Source organism: Leuresthes tenuis, unplaced genomic scaffold (genome assembly GCF_036924035.1).
Source record: "Leuresthes tenuis unplaced genomic scaffold, fLeuTen1.0.hap1 SCAF_8, whole genome shotgun sequence".
Classification (NCBI taxonomy): domain Eukaryota; kingdom Metazoa; phylum Chordata; class Actinopteri; order Atheriniformes; family Atherinopsidae; genus Leuresthes; species Leuresthes tenuis.
Genome location: NW_027325362.1, coordinates 36658342 through 36683415, shown reverse-complemented (window position 1 = coordinate 36683415; position 25074 = coordinate 36658342). Strand labels below are relative to the sequence as shown.

Sequence of the window (25074 nt, the reverse complement as noted above, 5' to 3'; positions counted from 1 at the left end):
ATATGTATGCACTCAGGACAGAGTCCCGGGCAAGCCTATGACATTTGGTGAAGATCATACAATGTATGCAAAAGTTATGAGTGACTTTGTGTTTTGTGGCGAGTCGTCAAAGTTTGAGGGTCTGCCACAGACACACCTTTTAGAAATTTAGAAAATCTGATCACAAAGTTTAATTCCCCATGGCTGAAGAGTAAGCACACCAAGTTTGAAGCCGCTATCATTAAATCTGTAGGAGGAGTTTGATCAGATGCAGGCATGGAAAAAGGCAAAACGGCACTAATTTACACGTTCAATTCAAAATGGCTGACTTCCTGTGGCCCCAGTACCATGATGTCAAGAAGCATTTTTGTGCGCTGTTTCACAGCTCGGGCCCTAAAAAGTAAGCTCAGTGCTCAGTGATGCTGATATATTGTGTTCTAATTTGCAGTGTGGAGAAAAAAGAAAACATTGCAGAAAAATTGCAGAAAACATGGCAAGCCCTGCAAAAAGAACTAAGATGGAAGAGGAAGAGTGTGTATCTTGGTAATTGCATAGCCTATCCCCGGTGAAATTGTCCAAGAAAAATGTGCGGTACTTCGATGCAACTTTGCAAAGCGGCAGAGAAGAATACCACCGGGTGGTTGTATTTACGCCAGAAAGACGCAGGCAATTTGAACAAGCGGTTATTGCCAAGAAGCCGGTCAAACTCACAAAAGTTAAAAAAACGATCAGTAAGTAGTTTGTTATGATTTGATTGTGGGTTAGATATGTGTTATGGTGAGGAATTTCAGGAAATAAAATTTGTTTGTGTTTGTGTAGGTTACAGTGATCCACACAGGTACGACATTTTGTATACTTCATCCAGCGGACTTGAGGTGTCTCAAAATGTACTTTTTTTTTGGAGAGGACCCCCGAACGCTGGCCCCATGACAGGGGCAAATGTTTTGGCACTTGTGTCGCGCATATGACCTGAAGCGTAATGTCAGTGTAGGCTGCGGTCAATATCAAGCAAAGGGCATTAGATTTCCTAACCAAAAATGTACAGGAAACATTTGGCAATATGCTAGATTGGTGTTTGAAATGTATAAGGCCTTAATAAATGTTGCCTTTTTTTAAAAAACGGCAAGTTATCCATTTACATTAATTATGGAATTAGATTATCATGATAGTGGAAGATGTTACTGCAATTGTAAGGCAGGTATTAAGAACTTAAGTTTTTTTTTTAAAGGCATGAATTTTACTAATGTAACAAAAAAATGTTGCAAAGGTATAACGTAATTTGGAGTCTGCATCTTTAAGGTAGTCTATGATGAGTCTATGGTAGTGTATGATTATGTGAATGGAGACATTTTCAATGTACTACTGACCTGAAATATAGTCATATTGGAATATCTTTACAGTGAGACTTTTTCATTTTTTGTAGACAAATATGTTGTACTGAAATATAATGTGATGAAAGTGTGCATATGTAAAGTTAAGCCTTAGGGATAGAAAGAAATTATTGATAATGTTTGCACAGGGTTATATTTATGATAGGATAGTTGCCACTATTTGCAAGATGTAGGAGTGTGTATGTTGTGATTGGATTTCAATACTAATTTTCACCTGTCTGGTTTGTAACAGGTGCCGTCAGTGCGTGTGAAGATTTTGCCTGGTGGAGCGGTGAGCCGCAGGGTGCAGTTGGATGGTGGACCACGAGAGTTAAAACAGTTTTCTGTGTGTGACAAGAGTGGCCAGACAAAGTTGACCTTGTGGGAGGAGAAGATTGATATGGTCAAGGAGGGCAGGTCCTATCACATCACAAATCTCGCCACAAGACGATATGGGGACAAGACCACCATAACCAGCAGTCGTTCCACAGAAGTGACGAGATTGAGGATGTCGGGGAACCTGACATGTTGGAGGCATGCGATGAGGCATCGGATGTACCCAAAATTTATGGGCATGTCATTGGATCAGATGTGGTTGCAAGATATCACTGCGTTATATGTCGTGGGAGCCAAGTAAAGTGCTATACAGTGGAAAAATTAGTATATTCCACAATGAGAAGGAGCTGTCACTAACACTCACAAACTCTGCAGTGTGCATGCTTGTGAAAGAGCACCTGGGTGGTGCTGCCATTGATGTGGATGCCATTGCCTGGAAACTGACTTGTGCTGGTAATGTGGAATTGGATGTCGATTCCAATCATACAGTTAGGGCAATAAAAGTGGCCTGTGAAGATGCATGTTCCAGGCAAGCCGAGGGATCAGAGCCAATGTTGCATGCACAAAGGCAGAAGCAGCCCTCTGTGGCCCTTTGATGGACTGGCGACCTGTCAAGGGTGTACCTCGACTCGTGCCTGATGACTGCTGGGATAGGCTCCAGCTTGCCCGCGACCCAAACGGATTAAGTGGGTATAGAAAATGGATGGATGGATTATTTAGTTGATTAGATCAATAAATGTAGTGTATTTGTGTGTACATTGTAGTTCTTGTAATGATGTTCTGATGATGATGGATGATGTTGAACATTGTAAACTCTACTTAATAAAATGTTGAGACTGGTGTTTTACAACAAGAGCATTTTCCTGATAAATGACTGGAAGAAGGATATGCAGTGATCAACAGAACAGCATATGCTATTATGTAATAATGACAATTAGAATGTGTAAATCCGTTGTTAGTTTTGTAAGTCATGTATTGTTAGAAATTTCACTCTCTTCTCTCTTGTAGTCTTGTGTTTGCAAGATTCGGATATATTACTTGCAAGCAAATGTTGCCATATTGCTTATGAGAATGACTTTCTTTCAGTGGTGTGCAAACAGCAGGTATGGCCTCATGGTTAAACCTGTTAAAGCTACACATAAAGCGTAAGATCAAAATGTTTTCTTAGTGTTATCATAAAAATAAACGTGGACGTAATAACTGTTCTTTGTAATTAGGACATTAGATGTGTTTTCTAAAGTATATTTTTATGTTGTCACTTGTGTTACTGCCTCTGTGTATATCATGTTATTGATTGTGTATATACACATATAGTCATGAAGTAATATGAGCTAATTCTCGAGTTTTCATAACTACGCATTGTGCTTAGTATTTGTTGTATGAGGAGACATGACAACTGATTTTCAAATGCAAAGCCATTATGGAATTGGGACCACCTAAAGGGTGCTGTTTTATTCTGGCGGGTCAGAGGGACATACAAGGTCCTGGGTCGGGAAAGAGCCATCGCTCCTCTCTCTGTCTCTTCTGACTTCACGTCGTTAAATGTCAATAGAGGGGAAATTTAATTTATGTAGAAGATTAAACTTAGGGACAGTATCTCTCTATCTGTATCAACCCCACAACACACAAACAGCGTTCTCCATGCTATTGTGACACTGAATACAATTTTAGTAGTTTCAGTCATTTTACCCACTGACTACACATAAGTAAGTAAGTAGTAATAAGTAAGTAAGTATTTTATTATTATGTTCTTGTAAAGTATAAACATTATTTCAAATGATGAAAGTATGAAAAGAGTTTATAGAATGAATTTTAGAACACATATCTGTTGTCGCAGGTGTATATGGTTTGGTATCCATACGCACACCAGTATTTCAAGGCAGTCATTTTTTACCTGCACTGTCATCTGCGTGTTACAGGTAAGTAGAGTAAACTTCTCCGATTTTGAAATGTTGTTTGTGGTTAAAAAGCATGGATATTTATATGTTGTAAATGCCTTTGTGAGACATGTAGGCACAGGCTTTCTGGTAAGTAATTGACCTAGTGCTCGCAACATAATGTTGCTTGAAGGCGAACATAGCTGTGCATTAGTAAGTGAGCATGTAACAGACATGCACATCAGTGTTGCAAAGCTTCTATCGTTGAAAGCTTGGAATAATGTGCTTTCACAAACGTAATTTTTTTGTTCAAACGCTCGGTTTCGTTCCCTGCAGTTTTTAGCGTCCGAAAACAATGGTAGACCTACGCCATACTAATCAGAGATACGTCGAGCACTAGGACCAATCGGAAACGGCTGTTCAAGCTGAACTGTTTACCTGAGTTAATACCCGTTCACAAGCTTTTCGATTGGCTCTGCCATTTCTTGTGTGATTGGCCGTTAGGCGTTTGTTTTGCCTGGTGCACGTCAGCTATAAGGATTGTAATATCAGAGGTTGCACTTACATTCATGTTTGAATATATGTTTATGTAAACACGTGCGTGTGTTTGGTAATTAGGAACAGACAATGTCTAAACATAAGAAAAGTGGAGATAAGATTTAAGTTAAAGTGTATTACAGCCATGATGCAACACTGTGTCTCCCAATAAGGCATGTAAATGAAAAATAGTATTTTCTTCCATATAACTAGCTAAAAATTACAGTAGTTCCCTTTGCACATGTAAATAAAATTGATTACTTGACTACTTACACTGAATTATGAACATTTTATGAAATTACTCTCCACCTGTGATAGTCCTGCCAGTTTGACCTGCCGACCACTAGGTGATATGAGGTTTGTTAAGCATATATTCCAGAAATAAGTGTAAACTTGGTGGTACTGAGTTTGTGTCAAGTTGACTAACAAGGTGAAACACAAAATCGGCTGATAATGTTTTAGTACATGCTTTACAACCAGTCAAACCACAAAAGGGAACACTACAAGGGAACATAATTAATAGAAAACTAAAAGAGCTGCTGGAAAACACTGTAAACTGAAAGAGTTAAGAGTTTGATTAAAATATTTGTGTTCCCCTGCACCTCTGAAAGCAAAATTTCGTCCTTGGTTTGTTTTATTTGTTTTGGCTGAGTGTGAGGTGAGAGGTGTAGAATAACTTTAGAAGTGGGTTGTGGCACATGTTTATGTTAGCGATGAGGTCATTTATGCAAATGATGCATGTCTATACCTAAAGTAAAAATGGTGGATCCACTCTGTAGTGACAACGCGAGTGAGTTTGTACGTCGCTATTGTTTAAAGATGTGTGAATAGTTTAATATAAAACATACATTTGTTATTTTGTAAGATGTAAATGGCCATTCATTAATGATGACAGGTGATCAGTGGGCTGTGTGCTCCAATTTGTGGGATTTGTAGATGTTGCAATAACATTTACATATTCTCATAGTGAAGTTTTTTTTGTTTTTTTTGTTTTGGGTGTGTTTTTGAATGACTGCTAGCTACAACATCAGAATGCATCCAAAATGTTTATAGATTTGTTATCATCTTCTAAAGTATGTCCATGATTTAAATCATGTAGACACATTGACAGGTGTGGTAAATGGATTGATGTGAATGCTGCTTATAAGGTGTACAATAGTTGCTTTGTGGTATGCGTGTTCAGAATGTGGTTATAATTTTATAAAAGACAGTGTTATGGTATTCTTGTATAGACTGAGTAATATGTTAAGATGTGATATTAATAATGTCTGTCTTCTGTAAGTGCATCCAGATATGTAATAAATGTGGTGACGCATTTGAAAGTGTGTTCTGTAAATTGTTGGTTTACACTTTGCAAATGACAATTGTTTGTTTCTCCAGATTCTGAACAGCAAGTGTTTGTTGGAAGGTAAGCTAGCCCATAATGATTTCATTTGGTGAGCTTTGATTTGTGTGAAAATAAAGATTAAAAATAGAGAATTCTGATTGCAAACATTATTGATGTAAATATAAGCACACAAAAAAGCATAGTTTGTGGCAAGCAATTATTTTTTGTGAATATTGTTATAAAGTCAATTACTAAGGACACTATTGATAATGGCAGTTAATAACAAGTAAATATAAGTGAACAAGTAATTGTTAGAGTAAAGGATAATGCTAGATTTTGTAACATGACATTGGTTGTTTATTTTTCCCCAGATTGGAGTTATTTTTGACCAGAATTTATCATTTGAGGCACATATAAAACTGGTTTCTAGGACTGCCTTCTTTCACCTTCGTAATATTGCTAAAATCAGGAACATCCTGTCTCAGGGTGATGCAGAGAAACTAGTTCATGCATTTGTTACTTCAAGATTGGACTACTGTAATTCCTTATTATTGGGCTGTCCCACATATTCTCTGAAAAGCCTCCAGCTGATCCAAAATGCTGCAGCCAGAGTTCTGATGAGAACTAACAGGAGAGATCATGTTTCTCCAGTTTTAGCTTCTCTTCATTGGCTCCCTGTTAAATTCAGAATAGAATTTAAGATTCTTCTTCTCACATATAAAGTTCTTAATGACCGAGCTCCATCATATCTTAAAGATTTAATTGTAAGATATTTTCCTAACAGAACACTTCGCTCCCAAACTGCAGGTTTACTTGTTGTTCCCAGAGTTTCTAAAAGTAGAATGGGAGGTAGAGCCTTCAGTTATCAGGCCCCTCTCTTGTGGAATAAGCTGCCAGTAAATGTCCGGGAAGCAGACACCCTTTCCACTTTTAAGATTAGGCTTAAAACTTTCCTTTTCGATAAAGCTTATAGTTAGGGATGGCTCAGGTAATCCTGAAACATCCCATAGTTAAGCTGCTATAGGCTTAGACTGCTGGGGGGCCTCATCTGTCACACCTTTCCTCACTTTGCTCTCTTTTTCCCCCTGTTTAATTTCACAATTGATTTTATGTACATGTGACATTATTGTGGTTATTCAATTCAATTCAATTCAATTCAATTTTATTTATATAGCGCCAGATTACAACAATTGTCATCTCAAGGCACTTAAGTAATATAGTCCAATTCAAGCCAATTGGAATTCAATTCATTGTAATCATAATCCAATTAATTCATATAGAAAAAATGAATTTAATTCTAATTAAAAAAATTAATATCCTAGCTAAGGAAACCAACAGATTGCACCGAAATGTGTCTTCAGTCCAATCTCCCGTCCTGAGCGTGCCTGTGGCAACTGTGGAAAGGAACGACTCCCTTTTAACAGGAAGAAACCTCTGGCAGAACCAGACTCAGGAAGGGTGGCCATCCGCCTCGACCAGCTGGGGTTTGAGAAGACAGAAAAGAGGGAAAAGAGGGGGGAAAAACACCATAACGCCATTCAAAGGATATCTGTTGGAACAGGGAAACATAGGTTAATAACCACAATAATGTCACATGTACATAAAATCAATTTTGAAATTAAACAGGGGGAAAAAGAGAGCAAAGTGAGGAAAGGTGTGACAGATGAGGTCCCCCAGCAGTCTAAGCCTATAGCAGCTTAACTATGGGATGTTTCAGGATTACCTGAGCCATCCCTAACTATAAGCTTTATCGAAAAGAAAAGTTTTAAGCCTAATCTTAAAAGTGGAAAGGGTGTCTGCTTCCCGGACATTTACTGGCAGCTTATTCCACAAGAGAGGGGCCTGATAACTGAAGGCTCTACCTCCCATTCTACTTTTAGAAACTCTGGGAACAACAAGTAAACCTGCAGTTTGGGAGCGAAGTGCTCTGTTAGGAAAATATTGTACAATGAGATCTTTAAGATATGATGGAGTTCGGTCAGTAAGAGCTTTATATGTGAGGAGAAGAATCTTAAATTCTATTCTGAATTTAACAGGGAGCCAATGAAGAGAAGCTAAAACTGGAGAAACATGATCTCTCCTGTTAGTTCTCATCAGAACTCTGGCTGCAGCATTTTGGATCAGCTGGAGGCTTTTCAGAGAATATGTGGGACAGCCCAATAATAAGGAATTACAGTAGTCCAATCTTGAAGTAACAAATGCATGAACTAGTTTCTCTGCATCACCTTGAGACAGGATGTTCCTGATTTTGGCAATATTACGAAGGTGAAAGAAGGCAGTCCTAGAAACCAGTTTTATATGTGCGTCAAATGATAAATTCTGGTCAAAAATAACTCCAAGGTTCCTCACTGTAGAACTAGAAGCCAAGGAAATACCATCTAGAGTAACTATATAACTAGACAATTTCTCCCTGAAGCGCTCAGGTCCAAAGAGAACAACTTCAGTTTTGTCTGAATTTAAAAGCAGACAGTTCTGAGTCATCCAGGTCTTTATGTCTTTAAGACAGGCTTGTAGCCTGACCAACCTGTAGGTTTCATCTGGTTTCATAGATAAGTACAGCTGAGTATCATCAGCATAACAATGGAAATTTATGCCATGCTGTCTGATAATGTTACCTAATGGAAGCATGTATAAAGTAAAAAGAATCGGTCCAAGCACAGAACCCTGAGGAACTCCATGACTTACTCCAACGTGTGAGGAAGATTCCTCATTTACAAGAACAAACTGGAATCTATCAGATAAATATGACTTAAACCAGCCTAATGCAGTTCCTTTAATCCCAATAACATGTTCAAGTCTCTGTAACAGAATGCTGTGATCGATCGTATCAAATGCAGCACTGAGATCCAACAGGACAAGCACAGAAACAAGTCCGCTATCAGAAGCTAACAGGAGATCATTGGTAACTTTCACCAGTGCCGTTTCTGTGCTATGATGCACTCTGAATCCTGACTGAAACTCTTCAAACAGATTATTTCTATGTAAATGATCACAAAGTTGAACTGCAACTATTTTTTCAAGAACTTTGGACAAAAAAGGGAGATTGGATATAGGTCGATAATTAGCCAACACTTCTGAATCAAGAGTAGGTTTTTTAAGTAAAGGTTTAATTACAGCAACCTTAAAAGTCTGAGGTACATATCCTATCAACAAAGACCGATTGATCAAATCCAATATGGAAGTGTCAATTAAGGGGAAAACCTCCTTGAACAGTCTGGTTGGGATTGGGTCTAACATACAAGTTGATGGTTTAGAAGAGACTATTGCTGTTGTTAGCTCAGAAAGATCAACTGGACAGAAGCTGTCTAAATACAATTCAGGTTCGAAAGATACTTCTAAAGCTGCTCTACTTGATGATACATCAGTGATAATAATGGGAAGGATTCCATTAATCTTCTCTCTGATAGAAACAATTTTATTGATGAAGAATCTCATGAAATCATCACTGCTGAGAGTTAAAGGAATACATGGCTCAACAGAGCTCGGAGTCTTTGTCAGTCTGGCAACAGTGCTGAAAAGAAACCTGGGATTATTCTTATTCTCTTCTATCAATAATGAATAATACGCAGTTCTAGCTTTACGAAGTGCTTTCTTATACGTTATTAAACTATCTTTCCAGACTAATTGAGACTCTTCTAAATTAGAGGAACGCCACTGTCTCTCCAGCTTTCTTGCAGTCTGCTTTAACGCACGCAGCTGTGAATTATACCAAGGAGCCAACCTCTTCTGACTGATTACCTTCCTTTTCAGAGGGGCAACATTGTCCAGTGTTGTACGCATTGAAGCTGTAGTGCTGTCAACAAGAGAGTCAAGTTCTACTGGAGTAAAATTTAGGTAGCCATCCTGTGTCATATCAGCACATGGCAGTGAAGAAAAGGATGATGAAATCAACTCTTTAAATCTGGTTACAGCATTCTCTGACAGACACCTTCTATATGTAGAATTCTTCTCAGAAACCGTGTAGTCAAGTAATGTAAATTCAAAAGTTATTAAAAAATGGTCAGACAAGACAGGGTTATGAGGGAACACTGTTAACTGTTCACTCTCAATGCCATAAGTCAGCACAAGGTCAAGGGTATGATTAAGGCAGTGAGTAGGTCTGTGAACACTTTGAGAAAATCCAATAGAGTCTAATATAGAATTAAAGTTAATATTTAGGCTGTCATTTTCAACATCTACATGAATATTAAAGTCACCCACTACAATGACTTTATCTGTACTCAGCACTAACTGGGATAAAAACTCTGAGAATTCAGACAGAAACTCAGAATAAGGGCCAGGTGGACGATACACAACAACAAACACAAGAGGTTTTTGTGATTTCCACTTTGGGTGGGAAAAACTGAGAATCAGAGATTCAAAAGAGCTAAAACTAATCTTGGGTCTAGGACTGATTAGTAACCCTGATCTGAAGATAGCTGCCACTCCTCCTCCTCTACCTGTGGTTCTAGGAACATGAACATTTAAATAGTCAGAGGGAGTTGATTCATTAATGCTAACATGATCCTCCTGCTGCAGCCAGGTTTCTGTAAGACAAAATATATCAATATGATGATCACAAATCAAATCATTCACTAACAGAGACTTCAAAGGGAGAGATCTAATATTCAGCAAACCACATTTAATAGTTTGATGTTTTTGTTCAGTTAAAGTTTTTGTTTTAAATTTTTTTTGCACAAGAGGATTTGCTCCTTTTGTGTTTTTTGATTGAGGGGGGGGCAGCATCAGGTGGGAAGCCGCAGAGAAGTGTGTAAGACTACAACTCTGCATCCTGGTCTCAACCCTGGGATGTCATGTTTTTGGATGACTAATAAATTCGTCCATATTTCTAGAAATGAGAGCCGCTCCTTCCAAAGTGGGATGGATGCCGTCTCTCCTCATCAGACCAGGTTTTCTCCAGAAAGATTGCCAATTATCTATGTAGCCCACGTTGTTTGCTGGACACCATCTAGACAACCAGCGATTGAATGAGGACATGCGGCTAAACATGTCATCACTGGTCAGATTTGGCAGGGGTCCAGAGAAAACTACGGAGTCCGACATTGTTTTGGCAAAATTACACACCGATGCAACATTAATTTTAGTGACCTCCGATTGGCGTAACCGGGTGTCATTACCGCCGACGTGAATAACTATTTTACCGTATTTACGTTTATCCTTAGCCAGCAGTTTTAAATAGGATTCTATGTCGCCCGCTCTGGCCCCTGGAATGCATTTGACTATGGTCGCTGGTGTCTCTAATGCCACGTTTCTGACTATAGAGCTGCCAATTACCAGGGTTTTCTCCTCAGCGGGTGTGTCGCTGAGTGGGGAAAATCTATTAGAAACGTGGACAGGTTGATGGTGAACCACGGGCTTGACTTTAGGACTATGACTCCTCTTCCTGACAGTCACCCAGCCACTCTTAAGTCCCGGCTGCTCGGGATCTGCTCGGGGACGACTAACAGAGCAAGCTACGCTAGGTGGCTCCGCACTGACTAAAGGGGCCTGGCTCGCTATCGGGTGGTTTTCAACAGTGCAGAGCCGAGTTTCCAATTCAGAAAGCCTTGCCTCCAAAACTACAAAAAGACTACATTTGTTACATGTACCATTACCACTAAAGGAGGCAGAGGAGTAACTAAACATCTGACACACGGAGCAGGTGAAAGCAGGAGAAAGAGGAAGAGAACTGGTAGCCATGCTAAGCTAGAGAACCAGATACACCGCTAAAAAGTGAAAAATAAAGACTAAAGATCTGTAAGAGTGAGCGTTAGAATATAACAAGTATGGGATAGAGTTAACTATGCAAGATGTGTAAATTATAGGGAGAAATAAGGTGATTATTAGTAGTTCAAGGAGAGCGAGAACTGTCACAGTGCACACACACAAAGCAACAGGAAGTGATGCAATACGTCTTACCGCAAAGCAAAGCCGTCAGCCGTGCTTCCCTGTGCCCTTTTCCCACGCAGGTTCTCTCAGCTGTTCTGACAATAAATGTTGGACTTTATATCTACATATATCTCAGAAAGAAATAAGATTCAACGTGAAATATGGACAAAACTAAGGAGTGAATTAAATAAAAAGTTCTTAAAAGTACTGCCGCCCTATGCAAAGGTGAGAAACAAAGTAGGAGTGCAGGGGAATGCTATTAACGTATGTTTCCCTGTTCCAACAGATATCCTTTGAATGGCGTTATGGTGTTTTTCCCCCCTCTTTTCCCTCTTTTCTGTCTTCTCAAACCCCAGCTGGTCGAGGCAAATGGCCACCCTTCCTGAGTCTGGTTCTGCCAGAGGTTTCTTCCTGTTAAAGGGAGTCGTTCCTTTCCACAGTCGCCACAGGCACGCTCAGGACGGGAGATTGGACTGAAGACAAGTTTCGGTGCAATCTGTTGGTTTCCTTAGCTAGGATATTAATTTTTTGAATTGGCTCTATATGAATTAATTGGATTATGATTACAATGAATTGAATTCCAATTGGCTTGAATTGGACTATATTACTTAAGTGCCTTGAGATGACAATTGTTGTAATCTGGCGCTATATAAATAAAATTTAATTGAATTGAATTGAGATTAGGAACACTAAGTTATTGTTGAAAAGGTAAGAATGTTAATGTTAATTGATTTGAGTTTCTTAGCATACGGAATAAGAGTTTCAGAGTTGTGACCACAAGCGTCGTGGATGTAAAGTTGCAGCGGGTCCCAATCCCAATGCAGCCCTCTAGTATGTAGGACATAATGAAAGAGTGTCAATGTAACTATCACAAAGCATAACATTTGTAAGCTATAAATTATAGAGAAGTAATGGTTGGTATCATGATCACCAGAAATGGGTGAAAATTGGTGAAACAACATAATACATGTTTGCCTGAATGTATGTAGCAGTTTTGTGGGGATACATATTCATAGGATTTTCTAGACAGACTATGTGTTTCTCTTATATTTTGTATGAGAAAATATTGGTGTATAATTATAAAACTGTATTGTAAAGGCATTGAACACATTATTTTAGTTAATTTAGCATTTAGTTAATTGTGAGAATGCTTTAAGGCATTCTCACTATTGTTTTCCTGTTTCCCTTTATTATTGTGAGAATGCATTAAGGCATTCTCACTATTGTTTTCCTGTTTCTCTTTATTGTGAGAATGCTTTAAGGCAAACTTTAAAATGTTCACAAGACATTCAGCTATTACCAAATGATTCAGCTTTTTCAAATATTAAGCCAATCTTGAAATATGACAGTTTCAAAAACATGAAAATTTTTGTTGATTTTTATGCATGAAAATAGGGCAGTAACTCAGAGATGATTACCATACACACAGAGACATCATTCAAAGTTTGTATGTGACAGGAAAGACTCAACTTTAACTGTGGTAAAGGGCTTGTCGATAGCTTATACAGCTTTGACACAACGGCAATTTACGTTTTAGGTGTCCAGAGGAAGTCGTCTCATGTCGTTCACACTCTAACTTCCACTCTAAAAATCTTTAAAAAAAAACTTTCTCGAACAAATGCCTTTCACGTCCAAAATGTCTGCCTGATCTAGACAAATTATACATCAAAACGTAGGTATTTTAGTCCTCTTTCACACATAGTCACTCTCATTGAGCTTGGCCTCACAGATTTCTCACAAATCACCTCTAAGTGCAGAGAGGCGCACTCCAGCTCCCATACTTTTCCATTATAAACAGGCCGAGCAATGAAATCAGTATGAAAGACTCATTTTAAAACTGCCATAAAAAACAAACCTTACACAAGATCAGAATAAAAATTACACCTCTGGCTTCCCCCATCCCTTCTGGCGCTCACGGTGCCAGAATTATTGGGATACGACTTCTATTTTTCGAACAGCGACCATTTGTTCCAGACTTGTGCTTCATTATTAAACCCCCAGATTTTAAGGGGACAAAGTGAGATGCAGATTTGTCAGTGCAGCTGTTGCCCATAGCAACGAATGAGGAGGCCAGACTCAACATGGCTGCCCTATTGTAAAAGCTTTACGCCAGCCTGTGTTATATGTGCTCCTAATGCAATGTAACATGATGTTATCTGTCTCTCAGCCATCACAGCACAATATTCACACTAAATATTCACATTTTTCTGCATTTTTTGTCATCTTTCTGATTTTTTTCCCTTTTAGTTTTGCATTGTTCTTCTCTTTGCTCTACTTCTCTGCCTTCATCTAGCTCCAGGCCCTTTCAAAAATACATTCCAGGCCTTTTGAAACTGCAGCAAATGACTTTCTACTAATATTTCACATTTTTAGCAATATTTCATATAACTAACTGAACATTTTTCCACAAAAAATTTCAATCCTTTAAATCTTTCTGTTGTTTTTAACCTTTCAACTTTTTCAACTAAGACTTCTGCATTTTTTTCCAAAAGGTTTTTTCCAAAAGGCATTTTTTTCCAAATGATTCCACCTTGATTTTCACCTTCACTGCTTCAAGCAGGATTTCAGCAACTTCTTGTTTAGTTATGGGTGCCAATGCCAAAGGCAAGGCCTTTTGAAACTCCAGCAAATCATTTTCTGCTAAATATTCACATTTTCCTGCATTGTTTGTCATCTTTCTGATCTTTTTCCCTTTTAGTTTAGCATTTTTCTTCTCTTCCCTGTACTTTTATGCCTTCATCTAGCTTCAGGTGGCTTAAACATTCAAATTTTTCTGCATTATGAACAGAATTCATCTCACATCTCCTTCTTTAAACCTTCAATTTTTTCTGCTAGGTCTTATAACTTTTTTATAAGACATTTAATCAATTCGGCCTTTTTTCCAGTAAGTTCAAGTCATTCCAATGTTCAAATGTTCAATCTTCAAATTCTTTCAACCCAGATTTCAGCAACTGTTTTCTGCTCAATTTTCACTATTTTCAACTTTTTCAGCATGGTCAGCTATCCCCATTCAGCTAATAAGCATTCTCACTGCTGTTTCGCAGGAACAGCTTTTTCTAGTTTTGTTTATTCTGGCAAGATTATCTCAAAGCTGAAATCCTTCATTTCAAAATAAGAACGTAAAATATTTTTCCGAGGTAATCATAATAGTAGTATGCCTTTTTCACATTTGTCAAGTATTTAATGAATGGTAAATTTGTCACCTGACAAGCACAGGGAATAATGACACATCTTTCAGCCTGCAGTCCATTTTTGATGTATTGCCTTTGTGTTACAGATGCCACGTCCTTGCAAGCGGTCTTTGGCGAGCAAGCAGAACTTTGCTGCTGCTGCCCAGTTGTGTAGGTTAGAAATAACAATATTTTGGTTAAGTATTATGAGCATGCGGGTGGGTGTGTTTGGTATAAACAATGTGCTGTGGAATACTAATGATGTAGATTTCATACCTGCTAAGATGTTCCTTTTACAAGAGAGTAACTTAACTTTTTGTGCTTTAGTGTTAACAATACCTCATTTATTTAGCTATCTCATAGAGTAATTTAACATTGAAACACAATTATGAAATGTTGGGTAACTTTAGAGTACTTTTATATTTTGTACTAGGTGTCAAAAAATAAGAAAAATGACAACTTTGTCAGAAGCATTCCTTATTAACCAAAGCTGTTGTCAATACATACCATCTATTTTGCAAAAGCAGTGGAAAACCATTCTAGGTCTTGTGTAATGAGAAACATAATATGATGAAAAGCTAAATCCTAAAGAGCTATTGAGCAGTCTATTTTTTTTATAAACTGTTTTATTTTCACAACATAACATTTTCAGGTATGACATGTGTGCACTTCCATATCCAAAACATTCGTTAATGTTTCAGAGCATCATCAGCCTGCTTTGTACAAGTGATATTCGTAGTTTTGCATGTGTATAATTACAACATCTAGACAATTTGGTGTTTATTTGGTCAAAATGATACCCAAACTTAATAACAAAGTAATCAAGAGAGGCAGTTATAGAAAGTGATATATTTAAGTTCATTTTAATTTTACAATGACATTTTCACATTTATAAAGGGTTCCAATGACAAAGACAGAAGGATATGAGCATTATGTGGTCCACATTTCAGTTGTCCATTTCTTGATATGTTTTATCTTTGTGTTGCAGATGCCAGATTGAAAAATATATTGTCAGTGAAATCGTCTAACTCTTATATATGCCAGCACCTTACTCTTGTAGGACTTTCCTATTTGTACAATTTTCTCACTCAGTGTTTAGAAATGATGCTTCCTTTTGTTTTGTATATGTCACACCTTTGTAATAAAAGAGTGGTATGATGATTGTTAGGCCAATACTACTTGGCTGTTTATTCTCATGATAACACAGAATATACATACTCTACTTCTTCAGAAACATTTTTCAGGTTAACATGTACCTTTTGTCATTATAAAAGTCCTGAAGCACTCTTCAGGATATGACCTTGTGTTGCATGTTAAATTAACAAAAGCCATATTCAAAAGAGATAAGTGGCAGTCTCCCTATCTTCTATTAAAATGTGTGATATTTATAATGTTACATAGGTTAAAAAATATGTACACTGTTATACACAAAACATGTATGATTATTACAACAAACACAATAATGACAGTGGTGCTGTATTAAATGATAAGACATTTGTTACTTAATATTTGATTTACTTTCTGTGTTGCAGAAGCTGTGTCCTAGGAAGAGGACCATGGGTGATGTCCACCTGGGCCCTTGTGACTTGGGCATCTTCGTATGAAAAAAGTCCACCCAAACTCTCACTCAAAATTGTCCATATTTAAAAAAATGACCAAACTCTGCCATAGGTTGTCAAACAAAGTTATCAAAAACCTCCAGAAACTTGCCAAATGACCTGTTGGAAAATGTGTCAAGAGATGTGTTGGAACAATTGCCTGAGGGCAACCTGAATGGAAAACTTGCCTGACGGTGTCCAGAATAAGTTGTTGGAACAATTGCCTGAGAAATACCCGAATGACCACAAGAAACACTCTGTACTGTCACACTCTGAAATAAAGTTTGATCTTTGTCTTGAGAACCCAAGCTTGTGCAATGTTAATGACCAAACTGAATCTAATGATTATTCATTTCTGACTAACTCAATTAGCTTTCCAGAAAGATCTGTGTTGATAGGGTCATTTGATCAGGGGCATTCGCAGTTTGGAAAAGTTCGCAACAAGCAGTGTGGTGCCATCAATCTGACAGCAGTTCTGAAGAGCAAAACAAAGAGCGTGTGGACCTGGAACACCAGAGATCTGGATGATGTGTTGATTGAGGGAACTGCTGTTTATAGGTCAATGAGTGCACAGGGAAGAATAAATGACAGTGTGGCACGCCGTGGTTATATTTCTGTCTGAACTGCCTAAACAACAGAGAATGCGGAATTGTAATTTTACAATAAACTTTGCTGAATCTTACACTGGCTTTATCAATGTTGATGAATATGACCATGCTTTGAAGGATGTGGCCATGCCTTTTGATGAAGCACTACAGCCAGCACAGTTTGGTAATGATGCATGCTTGTTGACAGTTTGTGCCAGTACATGTGCCATAATTAATGAAGATGGAAGATTTGCCTTTGTGGATTCACGTGCAAGCATAAGGGTTAACCAGCAAGGTAAGAGCGCAAGTTGTGTTGTATACATCAGCTCTGTACAGTCTCTAGTCAACTTTGTGTATGACTATGCACGATCGTTTCATGTAAGGACACTTAGATTTTAAGTGTCGGTACTGACACGCGAGCACAAATGACCGAGCCATCATCCAGTCAAGTGACAACAAATACCACAAACAGACGCCCGCTGTACAGCAAAGTGGTAGCAGGTGAGCACAAAGTCTGCACGCAGCAGTCCTCTGTTGGTAAGCTGACTAAGGTCGCTTTAAATGTCGGTAATGGTTGTAACAGAACAGTATGTTCAACAGAGACGCAATCACACATAAACGAGTCAGCTCCTGGTGACATAAGCACAACAAATGCTACAAATGCAAAGTGGTAACCGGTGAACACAAAGTCTGCAAGCAGTAGTCCTCTGTTGGTGGACCGACTAAGGTCGCTAGGGATACAAATGATGGTACTAATAAAACAGCAATTTCCATTAACGTGAATGCCGATCCTAAAGTGAACACATTTTTGGACGCTACTGATGATGTCATTGTGAGCAATGTAACTATTGCCAAGCAGCCTTTTAAACCACTGACTCGGCAAGACTTGTGCAAAAAAAGACTTGTGCAAAAAAATAGGATTGTCTAATGAAAATGCTGACAAAGACCAAATGATTGCTGATGTAGATGATATGGGGTGTCCTTGTAACATTAAAAGCATAAAACCAGATGGAAACTGTTTTTATAGAAACTGTGTTTGTCACAATGAGGAGAAACATTTGAAAATAAGACGGGCTGTTGTACGACACCTTCAAAACAACAGTGGTAAATTTGCTAAGTATTTAAGAAATTATTATACATCTGTCCAAGACTATGTGACTACGTCAAAAATATACTACTGTGGTTCATGGGCAACAGAAATAGATATTTTTGCTGCTGCGGATTTATTGCAAACAACTATTTTTACTTTCAGTTATGGTAAATGGAATATGCACAAGCCTACTACATCGGCACAAACATGTTTACAGAACTGTATTTATTTGAATCACACTGGCAATCACTATGAAGTTGTAACATGTGTCAAACCGAAGGATGCAAGAGGTCTATGTGCTGGAATTTGTCGACCTGTGAACTGCAATGACAACTTGAGGTCTCAACGGCAAATAAAGTTAATCTGTGAAACAGAGACTGTGAAAGCTAAGAAAAAACGATTGAGATACCACAATGACATTGAATACAAAAAAGGAAGCTTCAAAGTCTTAAAGAGAAATATAAAGATATACAAAGAAGCTAAACGTAAATGTAGTCGTGAGTGTTGTGAAAATGAATACAAATCCAATCCTGAATTACAAGCAAAAATACAAGCGTGCATATATTCGAATGAAATACCATACAACATACATGGTTCGGCGAATACCTCTGTACTTAGTAATCTAAGGCAGATAAGAAACAACATTTTTAAATCAAAAAGCATATTGCACTTGCGTAATCAGTTAAACAATTGGCTAGATTTTATTTGCTGATCCATTTTTATGTGTGAGAAACCCTCCTGAACCAGTGATTTTTAACTTTTACTCTTAATCTTGTGGTATATTGTTAAAATGATTTTTATCCTGAAAGACTGATTTTTACACTGAAAACTTTATTTTCTCTTACACAAATAGATGGTAAAAAAATGCCTTGCTTTGCAAACCTCCAGAAAGTGACCAGCGAGTGACCAGAAAAGTCACTCGCTCACCGCACCCAGAGAGCTTGTCAACTTATTGGCTAGCCATATGACTGAGAGCCATGGGTGAGTGTCAAGTGAATTGTTACTGTTATGTATATATGTTACTGTTGTGTATATATGTAATATAATGTTTTATAATGTTGTAAACATTATATTAAGAAAGATTAAAATGAATTTTCAAAATACATTGCATTAAATTAACATAGTAAGGGGCATTTTTGCAGTTGTGTTGTTGCATTTTAAAAATATGGTCTTTACTTGTTTATATGAGCAGTATCATCTAATATTGGGGTTTGATGCAGTATTAGCTGATGTGGAATGTTGTTTCTAAAGGAGAATGCCTTCCTGTAAACATAAGGAAAAGTATGCCCTCGGAATCATTACACTCTTTCCTTCATTAAAGGATCCCTTTTCTCCGAAAGGCTATGCAAGTTTAAAAAACGATTACTTCCAGAAAACATACCAGTTTTACTGACAGTGGTTTGGGGATTTTAGTTAGTATGATTGCTGCATCACAGATACTTATCAAAATAGTGTTGAAATTCCTACATTATTGTATTTGTAAAACAATAATTGACACCACCTACATCTAACAAAATAGTTGAATCTTGAATATGCTACAAAGTTCAACTCTGCCATAAAGATTGTCATTAGAATGCAAAATGACATCAAATAAGTAAAAATGCATTTTTCATTTCGACCTGTCTTTTCGGTCAATAGGGTACTACACATGAATTAGAAAATGGCAAACCTACTTTAAAGTGATTGTCCTTTTAATACTGTTACCGCATTTTTTTTGAAAAATGAATTAAGACTTTTGTGATGATGTTTTGTCTTAACAGGAGCACTTCTATGATGCGGAGAAAGGCACTGGATATTTAGCATGGCGCCTTAAAACTATGTCTAGGAATACGGTAAAAAGACCAGTAAAGACAGCTACAGTGGCTCAAGAACAAGGACCAAAGCGGCGAAGATTGGCAGCAACTTTGCCTGAGCAGCTTGATGGAGATGCCTGCAGAGAAGCCATATCATTTCTCACTCACTCTCAGGATGAAGCAAGTGTGTTTCTGAAGATGACATTTCAATATCGCCAAGACCTAGTGCATGACCCACAGAGAACCACAGATGTCTTTAAAACATTTCCACGATTTTTAGATGTCAAAGGACTGGTGAGTTATCCATTTAATTTATATGCACTTCATTGTTATGTTGCTTGAATGTACAATACTCTGACCTTTTTGAAATTTGTGTATTTATATGCTTGAATGATCAACAGCTGAAGCAAGACTTCCTTCTGCTGTTTGGAGCTGAAACAGCCTCCAAGATGCTTGAGAAGTGGGACACAACTTTCAGGTCCAAGGTTATCAATGAGGCCAAACACCTGACTCAGTCAATTGAGCTGAGCCAACTTCTATAGGCTGCTGAGAAACTGACAGAGACTGTAAGCAGATGACAGTAAGCTAATCAACATGATTGATTTTTATTCCTAACATCAAGTGCTGGTTACTTTGTGCATTCTAACTTGATACTAATGGCTTGTTTCACCTCATTTTCCTCCTGATAGCCTGGGACAGTGACATGGCTTCTCTGCTGCTGCTCCTCCATGTCTTGCCACCCACAGCTGGACGGAAGAGGACCAAAATAAGCCCCAGTGATGCAGTGGATAAAATGTTGCACTTTCACAAGGTATGCATGTCCTTTTTTTTTTTTTTTTAAATCCAATTAGCCAGTATTTTATATGCATAAACGCAATTTGAAATTACTTGGAAAGGCATAGTCAGATAAAAGGACTAAAGTCAATGTCTTCACGTTGGCTACAATTCCTCAACAGCGAGGACTTCTTTGAGAGAGAGACACACACACACAGCGTTTGTCATGGCTTGTTTAACAACTCAGCTTTTCTGGTGTAAAGACCCAAGGGAGCAGGCGAAAACTTGACAGTGTAAGATGTTATCTTTCTGTTTTCAGTCATGCTACAGCTTGAATGAACACCTTCGGAGAAGAGATGGTAGACAGCCATACATCCTTCCTGTTGGTCGAACCAGGAAGAGGATTGACACTTTCTACATTGTTGTGGACAAACGGCTCATCCCCTGCCAATCCACTAGCTCGTTGGGTGCATTTGATGAACTGTTTAAATCCTACTACGTGTTCAACCTGTCGTACGATGAGTACCTAGGCCAGCTCTTCACCTTCATGCAAACAGTCTACAATATCGATGTAGCAACAACAAATGAGTCTCCCAGAGTTCATGAGTTTCGTGCTAAAGTCTTCAACTAAAGTTCTTAAATGTTTAAGTGTTTCATTTGTCAAGCTGTGCATGTTCCCTGCCAGTCCTTGATCTTTCATCTAAGACTTGATCACAGTTTTTATCCTAGTACCAAGTTTAAGTTTTCAACATATTCGGGTTTCTAAAAACATTTCAATTAGTTTTCATGAGAGCAATTCTTGTCCAAGTGGAGATGCAGGAAAGCCCAAGTCATTTCAAACTAATTTCCACATGCTCCAAGATACCTCATAAGTTGCTGGAATAAGTGTCATGCAGAACCCAGAGTGTTTGGATGGATCAGGTCAAGGAAACTACAGACAATATTTGTGCTTCAATTATTGCTAAACTACAAAGAAGTAGCATAGCAAATAGTGTTGTTTCATCAGTTGTTGGTGATTTGGAAGAACTTGCTCGTGGACTGCACTCTCAGGTTAAGCAGCAAGTACTGTCTGCTGTGCCTGAAGATAATCCTGTAAGAGCTACATTGGAAAAAGAATCTGCAGGCTTTTGAAAGCCCATTTATTAACTTCAGTACTGAAAGTAATAGACTGAATTATTTCAACAAAAAATGGGGTGTTGTGGAGCCAGTCGAAAGAGTTCTAGGAATTCGGTTTGATAAGGCGAAATAAACTAAAAGGTACTTATGATCAAGTCCCAGTGAATGATACATTTGTTTACATACCAATTTTGGAAACAATAAAATTCATGTGCCGAAATGCGGATATTTGTAAACTGCTTGGGGAAATTTGTATATCAAGACCTGACAGATACGAAGACTTTTGTGATGGAAGTTATTCTAAGTTATTCCATTCTCTAAACACCCGAATTCTTTACAAATCCAGTTGTTTTATGACTTTGAGACTGCTAACCCACTAGATTCAAAATGTGGTGTTCACAAAATAGGTGCTCTGTATTTTATCCTCAGAAATCTGCCACCAAAGTTTAACTCTGCATGGATGAATATTCATTTGGTGGCATTGTTTCACACTGAAGATTTGAAAAAATATGGCTTTAATCCTGTTCTAGAGTCACTGATTAATGACATCATCCCATCTACTTGAATGCTCTTGCAAAGGCTTCTGTCCCAACTGGGTCCCTCCGTTGGTCCCAGGATTGTCGTCTAGCAGCTCCTACACCACGCCTAAGACAATCCAAACTCTTTTCATGTGTCGTCCCACGATGGTGAAATGACCTACCGAGCGCTACCAGAACAGGGGCGTCCCTGTCTATCTTCAAGAAGCTCTTGAAAACCCAGCTCTTCAGAGAGCATCTCCTATCCCAGCACTTACCTTGTACTTCCCTACCCCCTCTATCTCTGCTCTTTATCTTTCTGCTCTTCTTTCTATGCCTACACCCTATCTCTACTCTGTCACCTCTGACATAGTCAGACTAGTGGGTTCCTTCTATGTCGTTTATTGTTAGCTTTTTATATAGCTTGTTAAATCTTCATTTGTAAGTCGCTTTGGATAAAAGCGTCTGATAAATACAGAAACATAAACATTCTTGAAGGTGTGGCTCAGTATGAGCTGAAGTTACTGTTGGAATATCTCTCAGAAAATGTTTTGTCGAAACCTGATCTGTTGTCTAGAATTTATGCCTTTGACTATGGGTATGTAGAGCGCAAAAATCGACCTACAAGGATTAACTTGGACAGTAGTGGCAATAAAATAGGGCTCAATTCCATTCAGACTCTTTGTCTTTTAAGAAACGTTCCTCTGCTTTTTGGTGACATTGTGCCAGAAGGAAACCAAAACTGGTTTCTGCTGCTGCTCTTACTGCAGATAATCAACATTATATTTTCTCCATCTTGGCATGACTGTACTTCTTAAGCATTTGATAATGGAACATCATGAGTAGTTCAAAGAGCTGTATCCCGATAGAAACCTGATTCCAAAACATCACTTCATGATACACTATCCATCTTGTATCTTGAAAATTCGACCACTAATACATATGTGGAGCATGAGATTTGAGGCGAAACACAGGATTTTTAAAAATACTCTTAAAAACATCACAAAATCTCTTGCAAAAAAACATCAAATATCTATTGCATGTCATTGCGAGACATTGCATTCAAAATGTATTGAGTATGGACCAATGAAATCTATTTGTGTGGACAATGAGGACTATGGCGATGTGTTGGCTTGAGCTTTGTATGGTCAGTCTGTATCACAAGATATCCATGCAACTAACTGGGTTACAATCAGTAGAACAGAGTACAGGGCAGGACTAATCATTTGCAGTGAGATTGAACATGAAATGCCTGTGTTTTGCAGAATAGAAAAAATAATTGTTGTTAACAGTGTTATTTTCTTCCTCGTAAAAAAGCTTGTGGTTGACCATTTCAATGAACATTTTCATGCTTACAAAGTATTTGAAACTAATGACAGAGATATTGTTAAATCAGATAGTGTGATAATGTGATTTATAATCCCTTCGATTTACAAAGTGCTTATGGTGGAGATGAGAGTCAATATATTGTGCCATTATTTTCTATGTAAATGATAAACTTGTGCCTGATGTTATTGTACTAATTCCTATGGTGCTGGGAAGTTATTTATTTTTTAATAAAAATGTGTTTTTTTAAAGATAAAGTTTGATTTTATTACTTGATCGCTGTTGCTCGTCAACACATTTGAACTTATGATGCAACTGTAAAGAGTGCATTGTGTATGTTAACTTTCAGTAGCCTTGGCGGTGACGACAAGAATTTTCAAGTTTGGTGACTTGTATGTTAGGCTAGTAAACGTAGAATGTACTTTTATTGTATTGTAAAGAAAAACATTGAATGTTGATTAACACATTAGTGAAATGAAATAACACGATTTTAGTGTTAAAAATACACTTTAATGTGTCACAAAATAACACTATGTATGTTAGAAAATTAACACTCAGTGAAAGTGAAATAACACAATTTAGAGTTAAAAGTGCACTTATGTGGTGTCCAAGGGTGTCAAATATTTATCACTATTAAAGAGTTAAAATATTAACACTTTTCAAAGTGTAATTTTAACTCAGAATCCGTGAGGATTATATAAACTCAGAAAAAGTGTTAAATTGAACACTGTGAGTTGAATTAACACATTAACAGATTTTGCTGTGTATTCTAGAATCAAATACAAGATGAACAAGAATTTCCAAAGTGCTGTTAGTGAGTCCTCAAAAGTGAAATATAAGATGAAGACTGAGTTTTACAGTCGTGTTTGCGATTACAGCCGCATGAAATAAAAAAACATTAGTTTTCAGAACAAAATCAAAGAGGATAATCAAAGAAAATACAGGAACAACAAAAACATTTGAGTTACTAAAATAACCCAAGGCTGTGCAAGATATGCAAGGTGGCAAAAGAAACAGGAAGACATCAATTCTGCTATCGCTCATTTTCGTAAGGAGGTCAGTCGTGGTCCTGAATATGTATGCTGCATCTGTCACCGTTTACTCTTCAGAAATCAGGTTGTCTAGTGTAAGAGACAATCATATGAAAACAAACAAGCTGCAGTGTCTGAACTGGCAAAAAGATGCATAATTTTGCAATATTTACATGTCTGTAATATTAACTGTCAGCACTGATGTCCTATGGCTGATACTTCATCAAGTAAATTATGGATTTGCTATACATGTCACTGCAAAATACTTGCAGGAAAACTTCCAGAAGAGAGTGTAACTAATAACATGCACTGAGATGAAATACCAGCAGAACTGAAACGTCTCAATTACTTGGAGCAACATCTTATTGCATGTCATGTTCCATTTATGAAGCTGTTGTGTTTACCTCAAGGTCGACAGAGAGCTTGTCATGGTCCATGTGTCTCTGTTCCAGTCAATACCACAGATGTAACAAATTTACTTCCAAGAAATGAATGTGATGATAAAATGATAAGAGTCAAACTCAAACGCAAATTGACGTTTAAAGGTCATTATGAGTACATGTATGTGCGCACTGATCGTGTAAGAAAGGCATTAAGGTATTTAATGGCAAACTATAAGTGGTACAGTGATGTGGCCTGGAATAACAAATGGGTGAATACACTAAATGGGACTGATGACGAGGAAGAACAAAACATTAACCAGAAAGAAGCTGGCGACAGTGAAGATGACAATGATACTGACAAACAAACAGAAGAAGAATTAACTTATATTAAAGACCA

The 25074-nt window shown here is 37.7% G+C and overlaps 1 pseudogene; it reads left to right on the top strand.

Moving 5' to 3' along the window:
- The first annotated feature begins 299 nt into the window (after positions 1 to 299).
- Positions 300 to 20937, top strand: LOC140312522 (uncharacterized; annotated as a pseudogene).
- Positions 20938 to 25074: the final 4137 nt, after the last annotated feature.